At 43.0% G+C, this 19255-nt stretch overlaps 1 protein-coding gene across 9 annotated transcripts in view; it reads right to left on the bottom strand.

Annotated features, from left to right (window-relative positions):
• UBAP2 (ubiquitin associated protein 2) overlaps nt 1-19255 on the bottom strand; it is a 127039-nt gene that overhangs the window by 92108 nt on the left and 15676 nt on the right. For 5 of the 9 annotated variants that reach the window (XM_067530850.1, XM_067530853.1, XM_067530854.1 and 2 more), the window contains exon 1: nt 10652-10820. The exons of 1 other annotated variant lie outside the window; for it this stretch is intronic. The gene's annotated coding sequence lies outside the window, so the exon portion shown is untranslated. Of the gene's footprint in view, nt 1-10651; nt 10821-10900; nt 11934-19255 lie in introns of those variants that run through there. 3 more of the 9 variants (XM_067530855.1, XM_067530859.1, XM_067530852.1) reach the window with 2 other exon arrangements.

Here is a 19255-nt window from a genome sequence, read left to right as displayed (position 1 = left end):
TATTTATGTAGTACATTGCCTTGATATTGTCTGTGAGTATGGAGATGCATTTGCCTCACAGGTGGGGCTGAAACGCCTGGTACGCCAAGCATAACACTCTCAGCTCCCTGATGTTGATGTGAAGGGACAGTTTGTCTGGTGCCCATAGGCCCTGGATCCTGAGGGCCCCAAGGCGTCCTCCCCATCCCATATCTGAGGCATCCATGACCAGAGATATTGACGGGTCTGGTCTTGAAAATGGGACACCATCACACACAGTGTCCTGGTCGAGCCACCATTGCAGGCGAAGGTCACCGCCATTGGGACTGTGACCACCTAGTCCAAAGGTGACAGCTTGGTGTGTATACCGATGCCATCACCAGGCATTTTGTAAATAGTTTCAGCACTGCCACCAGGCCAAATGGTAGTACCATGTATTGATAATAGTTTTGGCCTATGATGAATCAGAGGAACTTCCTGCAGCCCGGGAATATCACTACCTAGAAGTATGTGTCCTTTAAGTCAAGAATAGCATACCAGTCCATGGATCTAGGGAAGGGAGGATTGAGGACTGGGAGACCATGCAGCACTTCAATTTCTCCATGAATTTGTTGAGGTTCCACAGGTCTAGCATGGGTCTGAGATCCCTGCTGGACTTTGGGATCAGGAAGTAACATGAATAAAACCCCGTTCCCCTTTAGTCTGTTGGGAATTTCCTCCATTGCACCCACCTTTAAGAGGGACTGCACCTCCTGGATTAGAAGTCTCTCATGAGAAGGGTCCCTGAAGAGGGACGGGGATGGAAGGTGGGAAGGAGGGGAAGAGATAAATTAAAGGGTGTATCCCACTGCTACCTTGCAGAGTACCCAGCAGTTCGATGTGATGTTGGCCCATGCCCGGTAAAAGCGGGGTAAAATTCTGGATCTCCAAATCTGGGGGTAAAATCCAGGATCCAAACTGGTGTGTCGTCCTTGACCACACCTTCAAAGGTTCTGTCTAGGCCCCGACGGTGGCCTCGTGGACCTAGTCGTGGGGGCCGATAAGGAGAAGTGTGGGTCCCTTCTTCTGAGGCCCCTGTTGCACCGCCTCCCAGAGTCCTGCCTTTTCTGTGGGGCATAGAAGCAGCCCAGAGGCTGGAGCTTAAAGTGTCTCTGGGAAGGGGCCAGTGTGTGAAGGCCCAGAGATGGTCCGAGAGTCCTTCAGGCTGTGCAGTCCTGCATCCATTTGGTCAGAGAAGAGGGGGCCTCCTTCAAACGGTAGGTCCTGTACCATCATCTGTACCTTGTAGGCTAGAGTTGACTACTGGAGACAGGAGCTGTGCCTCATCACCACCGCTGTGGTCATGGTGCGTGACACCACATCCACCGTGTCCATGGAGACCTATAGGGATGCACTGGCTATAGCCCTGCCTTCCTTCACTAAAGCGCGAACTCCGCCTTAGTCTCCGACAGAAGGAGTTTCTTAAACTTAGACATGAACATATCAGCTTAAGAGGGCCTGATGGTTTGATATTCTTAACTGGAGTCCATCCATGGAGCATACCTTTCTCCCTAGCAGGTCCAACTTCCTGACTTCCTTAGCCTTGGGAGATGGCCCCTGCTGCCTTTGCCACTCCAGCTCATTGTCTGCAGCCACCACTAGGCATCCCGGAGGAGGGTGTGTACACAAGTACTTGTACTCCTGGGGGGGGAGGGAGAGGGCGCGCGGCGGCGGCACAAAGTACTTCCTCATGACTTGTGGGCTGGAGGGATGCGGGAATTTGCCATAGTGCTTTTATTGGCTTTGAAATGGCCTCACTGAGGGGTAAGGCCACCCTCGTTGAAGTGGAGAGTGTCGGTATGTCCAACAATGCTGGAGCTCGATTTCCTCCACCTTCAAACCAAGGTGTTGGGCCATTCTCTTTAAGAGTTCCTAGTAGGCCTGGTAATTGTTCTGCACTGGGTCTATGGACATACCCACCACAGCCTCGTCTGGGGAGGATGAAGATGTGGCCAGGATCACATCTTAGGGTCTTGGGGCTCCTCCGATGCTGTAAAGTCTTGCAGGCTTCCACCACCTCTGCTCCCGGTACTGACCCTCTCTCCAACGGAGGAAGAGAAGGAGAGGCTCTTGCTTCCGAGGGGGACAACTACGACCAACCTGTTCAGGAGTTTTGGAAGGTCTGGGGCATCCATTGGGTCCACACTGGCCACTGGAGCAGCATCTACCAGTTGGATGGGGTCCATGTTGGTGGCATGGGCCCCTGAGATGTTGCCTCATATCTCCGGCCCGATCAGTATCCGCTCCACCGTGATACTTGTGTCCGCTTGGGATGCTGATTCAGAGGAGTCACTTCTGGGCAACCATGGCAGTGCCGTACCCTTTGGTGCTGTGCATCAATGCCATAATATCAAGCGGTGCCATGATGGTGAACGGCACCAAGCTGATAAACGGTACCAAGCTGATAAACGGTGCCTAGAAGGTGAACAGCACCGAGATGATGAGCGGTGCCTCGACCCAGAGTAGTGCCATGACTGAGAATAGAACCGTGACACAGACCGTCATTGCGACTGAGACGGGTACCAGGACTCTAGCCGGTGGTGTGATTTTGACTTATGCCATGCTGGCAAATGCTGTCTTGGCATCGAGGCTCGCGAATCTGGACGAGATGGGGGATGGTGCATTAACATCATGCCCAGGGCAGGGGGTCAGTCTCCACATGATAGTCTCATGCGACCGGGCTGCATCTTGTGAGCCTTGGCTTGGGGGAGAGGGAGGTGCCAGGAGGGTCAAGAGACTCCTCACTGCCTCGTAAACCTCTGGTGTTGATGGTGTTGCCAGGGTCAAATCCCATTCCTGGCTCACCCTCAATGGGGAGTCTATGTGCACCAGACTTGATGGTACCCAACGGGCCGGAGTCAATAGGGCCGGCTGGCCGCCTGCCACCTGAGAGAGGCCCATTAACAGCTTAGCCCTCTCCGTGCCCTTCCTTGTCAGGGAGCATCCATGGCCAATTTCTTCGACCTCTTCCTTGGCACTGGTGATGTGGAACGGTGCCGAACCAGCAGTGCCAATGTTCCGCAGTCGAGGGAGAATCACAGCACCTGGGGGCTTTCAGTGGCGGAGACACCCTGCCTCTTTGCGGCTCCCTGATCAAGGCCAGTGCACTCTTCACCGAGGAGGTGCTCAGCACCGGGTCTGGTTGGTGCTCCGATGCCAGGCAAAATAAGGACTCCATTAGAAGGAACTTCAATTACTGTCCCAATCCTTTTTGGTCCTGGGCCTGAAGTTCTTGAAAATTCGACACTTCACCAGGACATGCCCCTCGCCCTGGAACTTCAGGCAGCTGTCATGTGGGTCACTCACCAATATCTTCTTTGAGCAGCTCGCACACTGCTTGAAGCCCTGGGAACGAGGCATGCTCCAGTGCTCCAGGCGAGTTAGCCCCGCAGGGCGGGGAATTTAAGTGCTTAACTAATCAAATATACACTACTTAACTATTTACACTTTAATAACTATTAATTACAGGCACAACCACCGGTTGATACTACTTGCAAAGCAAGAGGAGAACAGCGTTCCAGCGATCATCACTGATGGAAAGAAGGAACTGAGGGGGCAGCGGCTGCCTATATACCATGCCATGAATGCGCCACTCCAGGAGGCACCAGAGCCAACCCGGCACATAACACTAGGAAAAAGCTTCTGGCGACAGTGCACATGGCACGCACACACCTACAAGGGAACGGACATGAGCAAGCACTCGAAGAAAAACTCTCGGTTAAAGATCTATTCAGGAAAGTTACAAAAATCTGACAAATGGATTTGTGTATCTGTACAATCCATGTTGATGTCTAGCCCAGTGTGAAAGTCAGGGATTCATATTTGACCTTGCAAAGACAAGTATTCCAGATACACTGCTGCTCTAATATGCACCCAGAACATCTGTTTTTTGAATAAATGGATTCATGTTAAGCTATAGACCACCACAGCATAAATGTTGGAGGAGGGAGAAAATGCTCTAGGAACACAACAGATTGGACTTCCAGACACCGCTATAAAGGAGCAGTCACACTTTCCCTTACAACAGTAAAAATTGTGCTACTTGGGAGCAGTTTCAGCAAGTCCCATGTAAATTAAGATCATCCTCATCTGGGAGATGCTAATTCACACTATCAGAAAATGATCTACCAGCTAAAAGCCCCTCACTTTGAATACTGTTTAGCTTCTCAAGTGCTGAGAAACTTCTTACTGGAGGAGGAGATCTGGAGGAAACCTGCTCTGTGCACTTTCCGAATGTGATGCTAAACACGTTAGTAATATCTCACAGAAGCATTCCCACTGTAACAAAGGCTGAAGAATGAATTTGTAGAAGTCTTCAAGAACAGTGGCTGGCTAAACATCAAAGTGGAAAAAAGCAGGGGGCATTTATGGAAAAACAATGCAAGTCTTAAGTTCATATTTAATGCCGTTGGCTGTACAGAACCTAGCATAATGGGGCCTGGATCCTTGATTGAGGATCCTAGATACTACCATGACGATAGATACTACAGTGAATACAAGGATGCCTGAGATACATTAAGGAAAAGTAATAAATGCTGCACAATAAAGGTTGAATGCAGCTAACTATTTTCTCAATGTAGGCCAAATTTTCATGTGCCAACTCTAAACTTCCCTAAAGAGAAATCAATTTCCCCAAAAGGAATTATACATCATATCTCCTCATACGGTAGAATTTCTGAAGGGAGGGTTTGGTTTTGAGGAGGGACAATATCAAAAGAGGAGTTTATAAAAGTTAGCACTGAAAAGTCTCCATAATTTTGAAAGTTTTCAAATTTTTGAAAGCTTTTTTTTGTATCTTCTTTCCAAATTTCCTTAGCCTACAAATTTCACACTTATTTTGCTGGCCTTGCTAAAGAGAAGTGGCTTTTAGAGAGAGGGCTAGAGCAATATAAAGATACAGAATATAAAGACTGTTTGAAAAGGTCTGTGCATTATCCATACAAAGAGAAGCAAGAAAGGAGTTAGCGAGAGGCTCATTAGGGATACAAAAGGGAGGCACAGGACGTCTATCTCTGCCCAGCCCACTAACAGGGTCTGGAAGCTTCTAAGGGCAGAGCAGGGAACAAGAAGAAACTTGGAAACTAGCCATCTTGCTTACGCAGGACTATACGCTTACAAGAGACTTTGGGAAATTGAGGACTTATTTCCCTCAGCTGAAACCAACTTCTTTTGCTGGCTGTTTCACTACTTTCTAGAGGCAGGGTGAAGACAGCCTTGCTCCCGACTCCTTGCCTACCTTGGCTCATTGTACAATGCTCAATGCAGATGTGCGTATATGACTTAAAAGTGGAAGGATGAAGTGCCACACTCATACTAAGCTATCCAATGGAGACACCCCCCAAAAATAGCCTGTTTCCAAAAATTCTGCCTTTAAAAAGAATGAGCCTGGCAATGAAAGTGTATAGCCAATTCCCCACATCATCTTTCATTACTCACTACCATCTCACCTGTCCTTACACTGCCACCCACCCTTAACTTTGCCCCCTAAAAAATTTGCGTGTGCGCATGCACGCGCACACACGTACGTCAAACCAACAAACAAAGATTATAAAATCCCATTTCCAATTTACACTAACATATACCATAAAATTAGTCACTGTAAAAACCTACACATTCATTCTTACATAATACTGATACTAGAACAAACTTGCAAGGTCTACATACATTTATATAAACTTACACCTAAATAATCAACTAATTTCATAGACTGTAACAGAACAGTAAGTTCAATTCTACCCATAAAAATAGTTTTCTACACCAAACACTCATCACACTATGCAAAAGTTTACAGAACTCTGATGTAACAATGTACCTTGGGACTCTATTCCATTTGAAATCTTTCTTATATAAATTTAATAAACATTTTATAAAATCTAACAGCATATTTCTTTTATAAAACAAAACAAGGGTCAAATTTCTGGCTGGGTGGGCAAGAGAGATTATGTGGCAGTGGAGAACTGGTTGCAATCTTAATTATTCATTTCCAAATTTAACGTTTATTTTTAAAAGGTACAGAGTTTCTATAAAGAGTGTAAAACTGTTGTTTGGGTGCTAGCTTGATTCCACTGAAATATACTTTCAGCTTTAACTCTTAACTACGTATTTTGTTGATGAATAGTGTCTAGTGAATCAGCAACTGCATACTCCTTTTTGAAACCCTCTGCAATTACTCTGAATACCAAATCTTCCTCAGTGCATCCTCCAAACCCAGTGGGGTCTTGATCCCAACTGGGCCTCTGCACACTACCATAACAATTATTAAATAACTCTGCAGCAGCAGCACAAATTCTTTTAAAAAGTGAAAACCCTCAAAGGAAGAATCTGTCAGGAGTAGTGAGGTCTCGATCAGTTGCAAGTGTGAGGTTCTGTGTGTCTCAGTATCTGTTGTTCTTTTATAATGTATTCTGTTCCTCATTTACAGTAAGGAAACAAAGTCATTATTACCCTCATTGAGAAATAGTCTTTAATTCCTAAATGCCTGTGTTACGTGTTAGTGTTCAGTAATTTGTAGTTATAAGACATCCCTGTTTGCAGACGGCTTTGAAGTGTTTCTATCCAAAGAAAGGAGGATGATAAAGCCTGTCTGCACTGGAATTGTTTGTCCTCCCAAGCACGCTATCTATTTTAATCAGCACAGAAGCTTTCTGAAAACAACACCATACACACACACATGCACACCAAATTTAAAAAACTGTAAGAGGACCAAAAAATGCCACCATGGCTAAAGAGAGTAAAAGAGGCACTCAGGATCAAAAAGTCAAATCCTACTGAGGAAAACAGAAAGGAGCATAAACTCTGGCGAATCAAGTGTAAAAGTATAAATAGACTGGCCAAGAGACAATTTGAAGAGCAATTAGCAAAAGACACAAAAACTAACCGAAATTTTTTTGGTGTTAAGTACATCAAAAGCAGGAAGTCTGCCAAACAACCAGTGAGGGGGGCCACTGGACAACTAAGGTACTAAGGAAACATTCAAGGAAGATAAGGCCATTGCAGAGAAACTAAATTAATTTTTTCATCCATCTTTGCTGCAGAGGATGCGAGGGAGATTTTCACACCTAAGTCATTCTTTCAAGTGAAAAATTTGAGGAACTGTCCCAGAGTGAGGTATCAACAGAGGTGGTTTTGGAACAAATTGATAAATTAAACAGTAGTAAGTCAGCAGGACCAGATAGTATTCACCCAAGAATTCCGAAGGAACTCAAATATGAAACTGCAGAACTACTAACTGTGATATGTAATATATCGCTTAAATCAGCCTCTATATCCAAGGACTGGAGGATAGTTAATGCAATGCCCATTTTTTAAAAAGCTCCAGAGGCAATCCTGGCAATTACAGGCCAACAAGTATAACTTCAGTACTGGGCAAACTGGTTGAAACTGTAGAAAAGAATACAATATAGTTGGGAAGAGCCAACGGTTTTTGTAAAGGGAAATCATGCCTCACCAATCTAGTAGAATTCTTGGAGGGGATTAAAAAAACATGTGGACAAGAGTGATCCAGTGGACATGGAGTACCTGGACTTTCAGAAATCTTTTGACAAGGTCCCTAATCAAAGCTTCTGAAGCAAAACAAGCAGTCATGGGATAAGAGGGAAAGTCCTCTCATAAACCAGCAACAGGTTAAAAGATAGGAAACAAAGGATAGAAATAAAAGATCAGTTTTCATAGTGAGAAGAGGGAAATGGCGGGTCCTTGAAGGACCTGTACTGGGACCATTGTTGTTCAACATATTAATCAATTATCTGGGAAAAGGGGTAAACAGTGCAGTAACAAAGTCTGTAGGCGATATAAAATTACTCAAGAAAGTTAAGTCCAAAGCAGACTGAAAAATTACAAAGGTATCTCACAAAACTGGGTGACTAGGCAACAAAATGACAGAGGAAATTCAATGTTGATAAATGCAAAGTATTGCACATTGAAAAACATAATCCCAACTATACATACAGAAGTATGAGGTCTAAATTAGCAGTTACCACTTTAAAAAGATCTTGCAGTCATTGTGGCTAATACTCTGAAAATATCTACTAAAAAAAAAAAGGTAACAAAATGTTAGGAAAGGGATAGATAAGACAGAAAATATCATAATTCCACTATATAAATCCATGGCATGACTACACCTTGAATACTGCATGCAGTTCTGGTCACCCCATCTCAAAAAATATCAGACTTGGAAAAAGCACAGAGCAGGGCATCAAAAATTATTAGAGGGATGGAACAGCTTCCATAAGAGGAAAGATTCAAAACACCGACCAGTTTTGAGATGACTGATGGGCAATATGATAGAGGTTTATGAAATCCTGATTGGTAAGGAGAAAGTGAATAAGAATGTTTTATTTACTCCTTCACATAACAAGAACCATGGGTCCGCCAACAAAATTAACAGGCAGCAGGTTTAAAGCAAACAAAAGAAAGTACTTCTTTACACAACACATAGTCAACCTGTGGAACTTGTTGCCCGGAGATGTTGTGAAGGCTGAAAGTATAACTGGGTTCAAAAATAGAATAAGTTCATGAAGCCATGATGGTCAAGGATGCAACCCCATGCACTGGGTGTCCCTAAGTCTCTGACTGCCAGGAGCTGGGATTGGACAACTGAGAGTGGGTCACTCAATAATTGCCCTGTTCTGTTCATTCCCTCTGGCTGTCAGAAGACAGAATATTGGGCTAGATGGACCACCGGTCTGACCCAATATTGCCATTCTTATATTCTTAATGTAACTCAATTCTTTTCTTCAATCAGGGAAGTGCTGGTAGCAATCTGAGTTTCCTCACACCCCATCAAAGACCAAGCTTTTCACTGGCAGACTAAACAAGAGAAGAGAGTAAACTGCTCTGTGCAGTAATAGTTGTTACCAGAGAAGCACAACTATTGCATAAGCTTCTAGAAATTCCAACCATCTTACAATAATTTGGATACCACACTGGCTTTCATGCTTCCTCTGGTCCCATTGCTGAGTGTCAACTTCTGCTAAGCTAATATGCTATGAGATCCACACTCCCCTCACTTCTGCAAGGGAGTCAAGACCTTGCTATCTGGCTTGGGCAAGAGCAAAAAAGGAAGGAAAGCTAGCTCTGTAGCATGCTCTCCCCCTAGCCAGTCAAGGCCACGGGAATCCACCACAGGGGGTGGGAGGGTGAAGAACCCATCGCACAGTTTAGGAAGAGGCAGGGCTGGCTGCTCCCCATTGGATTCTCCCCACTACCTCCAAAACCCACAGGACAAAGCAACAAACTAGTGAAAGCTATCCGCACTAACTTGTGCAGCACCTCATAGCACCTCTCCTCTCCCAGTTAAGTTCAGGGAATAGCAGTAGACTCGGTGAGACCCTAAATGCATGGCAACTGCAGAATTACTGCAGATCAGGGAAGCAGTCCCACATGGAGCAAAAGGAATCACATAGGGGAGGCACTGAGCCCTCAGACAGAAAGAAAAGCAAATTTGTTTAGCTCAAAATGCAAATGGAGATTTGTGACCTCAGCTTATTCACTGCCTCCATCTATTAATATTACAGGTAACACTGGAAGCAGCAGAGATAGGTTAAGTCAAGTCAGAGGTGCATTGCAAGAGTCATATAGGAAAGCCTGCCCATCTCTTGCCTCCACTACCTACTCTTTCAGTGCCATTACTCCCTCAGGTCTCCATGACGTCAGCAGGGCATTTTCAAAGCAGTACAAGGTTGGGCTACTGCAGCATGCTGAACACTAGCTATACGCACAGTTCAAGGGCACTGCAGGCTTACATTTTGCCAAGAGTTCCAGTTGCTGGACAAAGCTATTAAAAAAATTAAAGTGAATCATTTTCCAGTATCAGTCACTACCCAATAAAATCAGAAGTATGCTGACAACCCAAAAAGCCACTGTACACTCATCAACAAACCAGCAGTTAACCTAGTTTTACCTGTAATAAGGCAAGAAGGACAAACTATTGGTAAAGTTAACCAGACATACCTACTATAGAGGTTTACAAAGTTTTCATAATTAATTTTCTTCGTTCATAAGTACCACTTAGATCCTGTCCAACATAAGCCTTTAGTACTTTTAAGAGAACATATAAGAACGTTAAAACGGCCATACTGGGTCAGACCAATGGTCCACCTATCCCAGTAACCTGTCTTCCCACAGTGGCCAGTGCTAGATGCTTCAGAAGGAACGAACAGAACAGGGCAATTATGGAGTGATCCATCCCATTATCCAGAAGTCTGGCTTCTAGAAGTCAGAGGTTGAGGGACACCCAGAGCAAGGGGTTGCTTCCCTGATCATCTTGTCTAATAGTTACTGATGGACCCTATCCTCCATGAAAATGGACCTATCCTTCAAAAGGCACAATTAAACAACAAAGATTGTTAAGGCAATTAAGTGGCACAGTTCAACAGGTCAAGCTAAACAATTTACATGAATAAAAAACAAACCTAAGGAAATACCAGAAATGTAAGAATCAAAAGAAGAAATATTGCAGCATGCAATTCACATTCGACTGAAGAAACAATGCCACCAACTATTAACAAGACTGGCGATTCACGTAACAAATTAGCTGCTAAACAGAAAAGGTTTAAGAACACTGAATATTTTGATTAAGTCAGTTAATCAGATTCAAACAGGTTTTAACAGGATAAAAAGGATTCTCCATTACCATGGGAGAAGGGAGCCGATAACTTCAGTTCTTAAACTAGAGAAAATGGATTTCAGCTATTCAGTCTGGTATAGCTATCGACTTGGAGGCAGCCCTTAAAGTTTACCACCATTCACGTTTGAAAACAGACTTAAGGACATGCTGCAAATTGAAGAGTATGAAGCTGGCTGCTGCAAATCACAGTAAGAAAAAGCATACACGAAGCCCTGCACCAAAGAGATAAGATAACTTCCAGTGCTGGGAATTTACTTTGACCGTGGTTCTTGTAAACAAGGTGCTGTACGGGAAACAATAAGGCAGAAGACAGAGGCCAACATGGTGCACACTCTTGCCAGATCACAGGAATATCCTCAGTGCTTGTGTTCTTCCCGCCCCCTTTCTGCTCCCCCACTGCACTTCTAAATAGCGTTCCCCTGGAACAGGTTCCAAATGAATTCCTAGAATAGAAACAGATACAAGCAACTGTATCTATAAATAGCCAAGTAAGGATTCAGACACATCTGACACTCTTTCTTGAACTGGAAGAAATGCAAACTTGCGTGCCAAACTGTTGCATACCACTGCATCAAAAAGTGCCTAGCCCCAATTCACATTAGAAATGGAAAACACTAAAAGGTGAGAGAGAGCTCTATACATGAAGGAGCTGCTGTTTAAAGTTTGAACCACAGAGAGCCACCTTAATACAGACCTACAACTTTCTCAACAGATCACATTACAGCTTCCAACACAAAACCCAATGGCTAAATTACCAGCCATCAAGAATATCATCACAGTAAACACTGATGAAAACCTAGCTACGCTATTTCTAGAAAGTCCTCTCATCAAGTAGGCATGTTGTTAAAATCTCATTAAATTAGTTTAAATTCTATTTTCAGGAGTTTTGATAATCATATTCCATGGACTGTATATGTTTGTACATTATCTAGCACAGTGGGGACTTCTTCCCTGATAGTGGTTTCTTAAGCAGAACCACAATAACAGACTGCTTCTTATTTGTCACTCACTAACAATGCACTTGTCCCTGCACAAGACACAAAATAAGGAAGGTCCCCGACTCAAAGATCTTATGATTGAAGCCAAAGGTTCCCAAACTGTGGGGCACAAAGAGAGGGCACGGGTCTGTGGCCAGCCAGGTGTCCAAGCCAGGCCAGGACAGCAGTGGGGAGAGTGTGCAGAATCCCCACAAGTCAGGAGAGGGAAAGGAAATGCAGCCACGTCCAGGGAGCGGTCTCGTGCTCGCCTCAGTGCAGTCTTTCTCTTTCAGGACAGCCGACTGGCTAACGCCCTGCATATAGTAGAACATCAGAGTTACGAGCACCTCACGAATGGAGGTTGTTCGTAACTCTGAAATATTCATAACTCTGAACAAAATGTTATGGTTGTTCTTTCAAAAGTTTACAACTGAACATTAACTTAATACAGCTTTGAAACACTACTATGTAGAAGAAAAAAGCTGCTTTCCTTTTTTTTTTTTTTTTAAGTAGTTCACGTTTAACAGTACTGTTCTTTATTGACTCTCTCTCTCTCTCTCTCTGCGGCTGCCTGATTGTGTACTTCTGCTTCCAAATGGTGTGTGTGGTTGACTGGTCAGTTCGTAACTCTGGTGTTCATAACTCTGAGGTTCTACTGTATTTTAAACCCTCCAGAGCCTGCTGGAGCGGGGAGGTCCAGACAGGAGGGCAGGTAGGCAAAGAGCTCCAGCCCACTCCACATTGTGCTGCCATGAGCTCCTCCAGGGATGGAGCCAGCTGGGTTCTGCCACCACCGTGGATGAGAGTCCCCCCACTCCCTTCAGTAAGTCACTTTCTACACCCAACGAGCAGTAGCGGGACGTGGGGGGTTGTTATGTGACCTCCCGTGGAAAAGAGGGTTGCAGCAAAAAAAAGTTGGGAATCTCTTATCTAAACAAAAGAAGATTACATTTCTAGCCCAGTTATGGAAAAGTCTCCTTTTATAATGAAAACTTTTCATATTTTATTTCAGGGCACATCACAATTTTTTTTAATGGTGAAGTGTATCAGATAAGTCATTTGAGACACGTGTGGCTTTGAAAAGTTATATTTTATCCATCTAGGGAAATTAACTAACAGTTTCTATGCCCATATAAAAGTTACTTGCTTTATCAACCTTGAGCTTATACTATGCATATGTTGCTGAAAACTCAGATAGGATATGTTTGGTAAACTTTACTTTTCCAACTGAAAAGTTATTAGAAGGCCAAGTTCTTGGTTGTAACATTTTTTGTCAGAAGCTCAGGTGTGAATAATCATGAAAATAGACCAGACAAGGACTAAGCCTTAAGGCATGTCTTCAATGCTCAGCATTTCGGAGAGGGGTGCAAATAGGAGTGTGCACCAAAGTGCTGCGCTGTAATTCCCGCATCTGAACACCTCAGGTGCAAACTAAAACTAAAAGGTTCCTACTTCGTAGTAATGTAGTTCTGTTTGACAAAGACTATGTTCATGCAAACTAGGAGCTTTTAGTTTGTGCGTGGATCACCCACACAGAATAAGTTACAGCGCAGCACTTCAGTGTGCACTGCTATTCAGATCCATATAGTCCAAACTGCCAGGCACAGTATAGACATGCATTTGGAGTTGCTGCCAATGCTGGATTGTTCCTTTCTGTACCTTTACTACTGCTAGTGTTTTATCTAGTTTAAAATTAGCTAAATAATGAGGTTTCTGCTAGATTCAATAGAACACTGGTCTACTGAGTAACTAATCTGAAAGTCAGTAAAGTTCCACCCCCCAAATATCCAGCCTAAATTTTCTCCCCCTTAATTTCAATTTGTTAGTCCTGGTTGTACATCCTTGAGCCCTTCTAAATAATTCCTCTTTCTGAAGCACACAACTTTCAAATGTGTACGCTTATCATGGACACCCCTCAGGCCTTCTGTCATCTCTTAGTCAAGCTTTATATATTTAGTTCTTTTAATCTTTCCTCTTAAGTCAGTTCCTCCAACCACTTGATTCTTCCCTATCTATTTCTCTGAACTCCTTCCAATTTATCAATGTCTTTCTGTAACGAGCATGCCCAAAATAAATGCAATATTCCAAGTGTAGTTGCACCAGAGCTGTACAGAGACAGAATATTATCTGCCTGCTGTCTTACGTGACCCATCTGCATACACTATCAAAAAACTGCATTTGACTTTTTTGTCGTCCACACTTATACAGCAAATTCATATCTTAATGATTGTCCCTTAGGTCTTTTTTGGCATTACTGTTTACTAGGCTCCCCCCATTTCACTGAAGCTGTTTACTTGAATCTGGATTGCTTTCCCCCAGGTGTAACAATTGCATTTTTTCTAAACTAAATCTCTTTTCTTTCCATGTTTCTCATCTTAATCTATTTTTTTGTCCTCATCATTTGAAACACCTCAAAATGTAAAACGATCAGCAAATTTCATTCATGTGTTCTTCATATGATTCTAAGAACATTAATAAGGTCAGACCTAGCACTGATCCATACCAAATTCCACTAAACCGAAACATGATATGCTGCCATCCTAAAATATAAATGATTCACTTGTACAACCCCATGAATAAGGAAAGAGAGACCAAGGAGGCTCTGGAATCCCCATAAGAGGTATTTAAGAACAGTTTGGACCAACACCTAATCAGGGATGATCTAGGTTTACTTGGTCCTGCCTTAGCACAGCAGACTGGTCTCGATGTCTTTTCAAGACCCCTTCCAGTCGTACATTTCAATGATTCTATATACAACATATTACACAGAAGTAAGGCTATGAGAGTATCATGCCTGCCCAATGTGTCATACAAACTAAAAACAGATATAATCTAGATCAGTTGATTGGTATATGTTCATATTTCCCCATCTTTTTTTTTTTTTCGTGTGTGTGTTTTATGGGGTCTTTCTTACTTCCTAATTCAAGTTTTATCATCTTTCTTCTTAAAGAAAAAATGTTAAAAGGAGTCAAGTAACTCCGTCATAAATTTTATTCCCTTTGTCATTTATTAATGGATCTACTTTAGGCTTCTTTTCCCCCTGATGTTTGTAAAAGCCTTTCTTATTCCTCCTTTTGGCCAGCATTGACTGGTTCTGCTTTTTTTCCTGCCTTTATCTTTCCTCTGCAAATCTTAACTGACTTGAGAGTTTGGCTGTCACCCCTGTTCTCCATTTCCAGTACAAAGTTTTAATCTCCTCCCTTCAGCTCTTGGAGCCAGTCTCTGATAAAGTTCCACAAGGGCTGCTTCATGGTTCTTGCAATCTTTTTTCCTCAGAGGAACTGTAGGCAGTTGCACCTTAATTAGCGTATTTTAAGATTCTCCAAATTTCCTTCACATTGATGGGCTTCAATACTCCCTCTTACAACAATGCATTCACTATGTTCCTCAATATTTGTTTTTTGGAAATCTAATACACCTAAACTATTGCATTTTGTGAGCCCATTCCTTATTATGCTGAATTAAGTGGCTCCTGGACTGAGGTTCCATGCTTCACTATTATTCTCACGCAATGTTTCAAACATTTGTCATCCACCTGGTAAAAATTACGATCCACGTTCCCTCTGCTGAGGGAGCTTGTAATTTTCATGAGTGCTCATGAAATGTATTCCTCAGAGAGCTACTTATGAGGCTTCTCAGAAATTGCAGCTGTACAAGCACTATCAACTGAGTTTGTAATCACACTGAGCACCACAGAAAAAATACTGCACTTGTGGAATTTACATATGCTGCTAGATATGCATGGAACAAGCAATTTCCAAGTAGTTTCAGATGTGGTTGAGCTGTGATGGTTACAAGCATCAATTGCAAAACTTGTAACCTTCATGAGATTTTAAATCCTAAGCAAGGTTCGTGGAAAACTTAGAAATCAAACCTACAGTGAAATTGTGTTAAAATACAAACAAACAAAAACCCCATAAATTCTATAGTTCCAGCTCTGTTTTGTGATCATTGCTGGAATAGACCTAACAAAAGCAACAGAAGAGCATTTTTTATTCTCATGTGGCACCCATGGGACATTACAAAAATAATCAAGTTAAAAGCTACTTAATGTATTAGTTACACACAATCTACAGAAATTCCCTGATCAGAACTGCACCCCCACACCCAATCTCCAAAACTCCATTTCATTAAGATTATGGAGTAAAACGCTCCTTGTCTCTCTCTAAAGTATTTCCCAGACATCTAAAATACATTAATAATTTGTTTTAAACAGACATTTGAAAGTCAGGAAAATCACAATTAAGATTAAAAAAATTAACCGTAATGCTGCCCTTGTATCACTGCTCACTCTCCATCTACAGTAGTAGACTTCAATAAGAGCTACAGACCCTCTCCCCCCCAGCACACCATACAAGCTGGCCAACCATTTGATACCCACCCTTTATATACAAGTCAGAAAACACCCCTTTAGTGGTATGAGAATTCCCTACTGTATTTTGGACACCCTCCTGATATAGGCTGAAGATATTACTATGTCCCTTCATCCTCCCTGTAGGCATCAAGAAACCCCTTCTTCCAGATATATGGCAGGGTACCCTAGACCCATTATATGGTGAGGATGTAATCCTGTACACCCTCCAAATACAAGTCAAATATTTACATGTGCTTAATTTAAAAAAAAGAAGAGACTATAGATTACATTGTCATAGAAGAAAATTTTGATAACTGATTTGGGGGATGGGAATTTATAAATGGGGAGACTAGGCCAGGCAAACACAAGGACTGGTACTAGAACAGAACTTCCTGGCTTTTTCTCCCCTTCCCCCCTGAACTCAACATATTCTCTACAAGACCTCTGAAGTTTTATTTCTGGGAATAATTTACATGAGAACAGCCATACTGGGACAAACCAAAGGTCCATCTAGCACGGTATCCTGTCTTCCAACAGTGGCCAATGCCAAGTGCTTCAGAGGGAAGGAACAGAATAGGTAATCATCAAGTGATCCATCCCATCAGCCATTTCCAGTCTCGGACAAACAGCAATCCCTGCCCATCCTGGCTAATAGCCATTGATGGTCCTATCCTCCATGAACTTATCAATTCTTTTTTGAACCCAGTTATACTTTTGGCCTTCACAATATCCCCTGACAAGAAGTTCCACAGGTTGACTGTGCGTTGTGTGAAGAAATACTTCCTTTTGTTCATTTTAAACCTGCTGCCTATTAATATCATTTGGTGACCCCAAGTTTTTGTGTTATGAGGAGTAAATAACACTTCTTTATTTACTTTCTCCACACCAGTCATGATTTTATAGATCACTATCATATTCCTCCATTGGTCATAGAATCATAGAAGATTAGGGATGGAAGGAACCTGAAGAGGTTATCTAATTCAACCCCCTGCTCAAAGCAGGACCAACTCCAACTAAATCATTCTAGCCAGGTCTTGTCAAGCCGGGCCGTAAAAAACTCAAAGGATGAAAAATCCACCACCTCTCTATGAAACCTATTTCAGTGCTTCACCACCCTCCTAGTGAAAAAGTTTTTCCTAAGATCCAACATAGACGCCCCACCACCCACTGCAACTGGAAACCATTGTTCCTTGTTCTGTCATCTGCCACCACCAAGAACAGCCCAGGCTCCACCCTCCCTGGAACTCCATTTCAGGTATTTGAAGGCCGCTATCAAATCCCCCCTGCCCCATACTCTTCTCTTCTTCAGACTAAACAAGCCCAGTTCCCTCAGCCTCTCTTCATAAGTCATGTGCCATGTGCCAAATCATTTTCGCTGCCCTCCACTGGACTCTCTCCAATTTGTCCACATCCTTCCTGTACTGGGGGGCCCAAAACTGGACACAATACTCCAAATGTGGCCTCACCAGTGCCAAAGAAAGGGGAATAATCACTTCCCTCAATCTGCTGGCAATGCTCCTACTAATGCAACCCAATATTCCGTTAGCCTTCTTGGTAATGAAAGCACATTGTTGACTCATAACCAGCTTCTTGTCCACTGTAACCTCTAGGTACCCAGGTCCGTTCCTGCAGAACTGCTGCCTAGCCAGTCGGTCCCCAGTCTGTAGCTGTGCATAGGATTCTTCCATCCTAAGCACAGGACTATACACTTCTCGTTGAACCGCATCAGATTTCTTCTGGCCCATCCTCCAATTCATCCAGGTCACTCTGTATCCTATACCTACCCTCCAGTGTATCTACCATTCCCCTCATCTTAGTGTCATCTGCAAACTTGCTGAGGGTGCAATCCACCCCAACCTCGAGATCATTGATGAAGATGCTGAACAAAAACAACCCCAGGACCGACCCTTGGGGCACTCCGCTTGATACCGGCTGCCAATTAGACATCAAGCCATTGATCACTACCTGTTGAGCCCAATGATCTACCCAACTTTCTATCCACCTTATAGTCCATTCGTCCAACCCATACTTCTATAATTTGCCGGCATACTGTGGGAGACTATCAAAAGATTTCCTAAAGTCAAGGCATATCACGTCCACTGCTTTCCTCACATCCACAGAGCCAGTCATCTCATCATAGAAGGCAATCAGGTTGGTCAGGCATGACTTGCACTTGGTGAATCCATGCTGACTGTTCCTGATCACCATCCTTTCCTCCAAGTGCTTCAAAATAGGTTCCCTGAGGACCTTCTCCATGATTTTTCCGAGGACTGAGTTGAAGCTGAGTGATCTGTAGTTCCTCGACTCTTCCTCCTGCCCTTTTTTAAAGATGGGCACTATATAGTTGTCTCTTTTCCGAACTGAACAGTCCCAATCTCTCATATGGGTTTTCCATATCCCTAATCATTTTCTGCCCTTTTCTGCACCTTTTCCAATTCCAATACATCTTTTTTTGAGATGGGGCAACTGCATATGTACGCAGTATTCAAGATCTGGGCGTACCATGGATTTATAAAGAGGTAATATGATATTTTCTGTCTTATCTATTCCTTTCCTAATGATTCCCAACATTCTGTTAGCTTTTTTGACTGCCGCTGCACACTAAGTGGATGTTTTCAGAGAACTAACCACAATGATGCCAAGATTTCTTTCTTGAGGGGTAACAGCTAATTTAGACCCCATCATTTTGTACGTATAGTTGGGATTATGTTTTCCAATGTGCATTACTTTGCATCTATCAACATTGGATTTCATCTGCCATTTTGTTGCCCAGTCACCCAGTTTTGTGAGATCCCTTTGTAACTCTTCACAGTCTACTATGGACTTCACTATCTTGAGTAGTTTTGTATCATTTGCAAATTTTGCCACCTCACTGTTTACCTCTTTTTCCAGATGATTTATGAATATGTTGAACAATACTAATCCCAGTACAGACCCTGGGAGACACCATTATTTACCTCTCTCCATACACAATTTACACATTTACACACGTACACAATTGTGTGTGTGTTACTTTAACAAGGTCCATTTAGACATACTACCATAAATAGGGCCAACTATTTTTTCCAAAGATATCCTCCAGCATGCACTGAAAAGAGATGCTAGCAGCCACATACATATTTGACCAAGAGGCGAACCTAAACAGCAGCACATCTGCTGCAAGATCAGTGGACTCTGGCTTCTGTTAAAACAGCTATCGAAACCCATTGCAGTCTTTACATTAAAGTTTATAAAACAGCTACTTTTATTTTATTACAGCATTTCACCCTTATCATGCAG

This window comes from Emydura macquarii, unplaced genomic scaffold (assembly GCF_026122565.2).
Source record: "Emydura macquarii macquarii isolate MOO-44397 ecotype Brisbane River unplaced genomic scaffold, CSIRO-AGI_Emac_v2 contig_3114, whole genome shotgun sequence".
NCBI lineage: Eukaryota > Metazoa > Chordata > Testudines > Chelidae > Emydura > Emydura macquarii.
The sequence above is the reverse complement of the archived record's forward strand: the minus strand, read 5'-3'. Positions and strand labels throughout refer to the sequence as shown.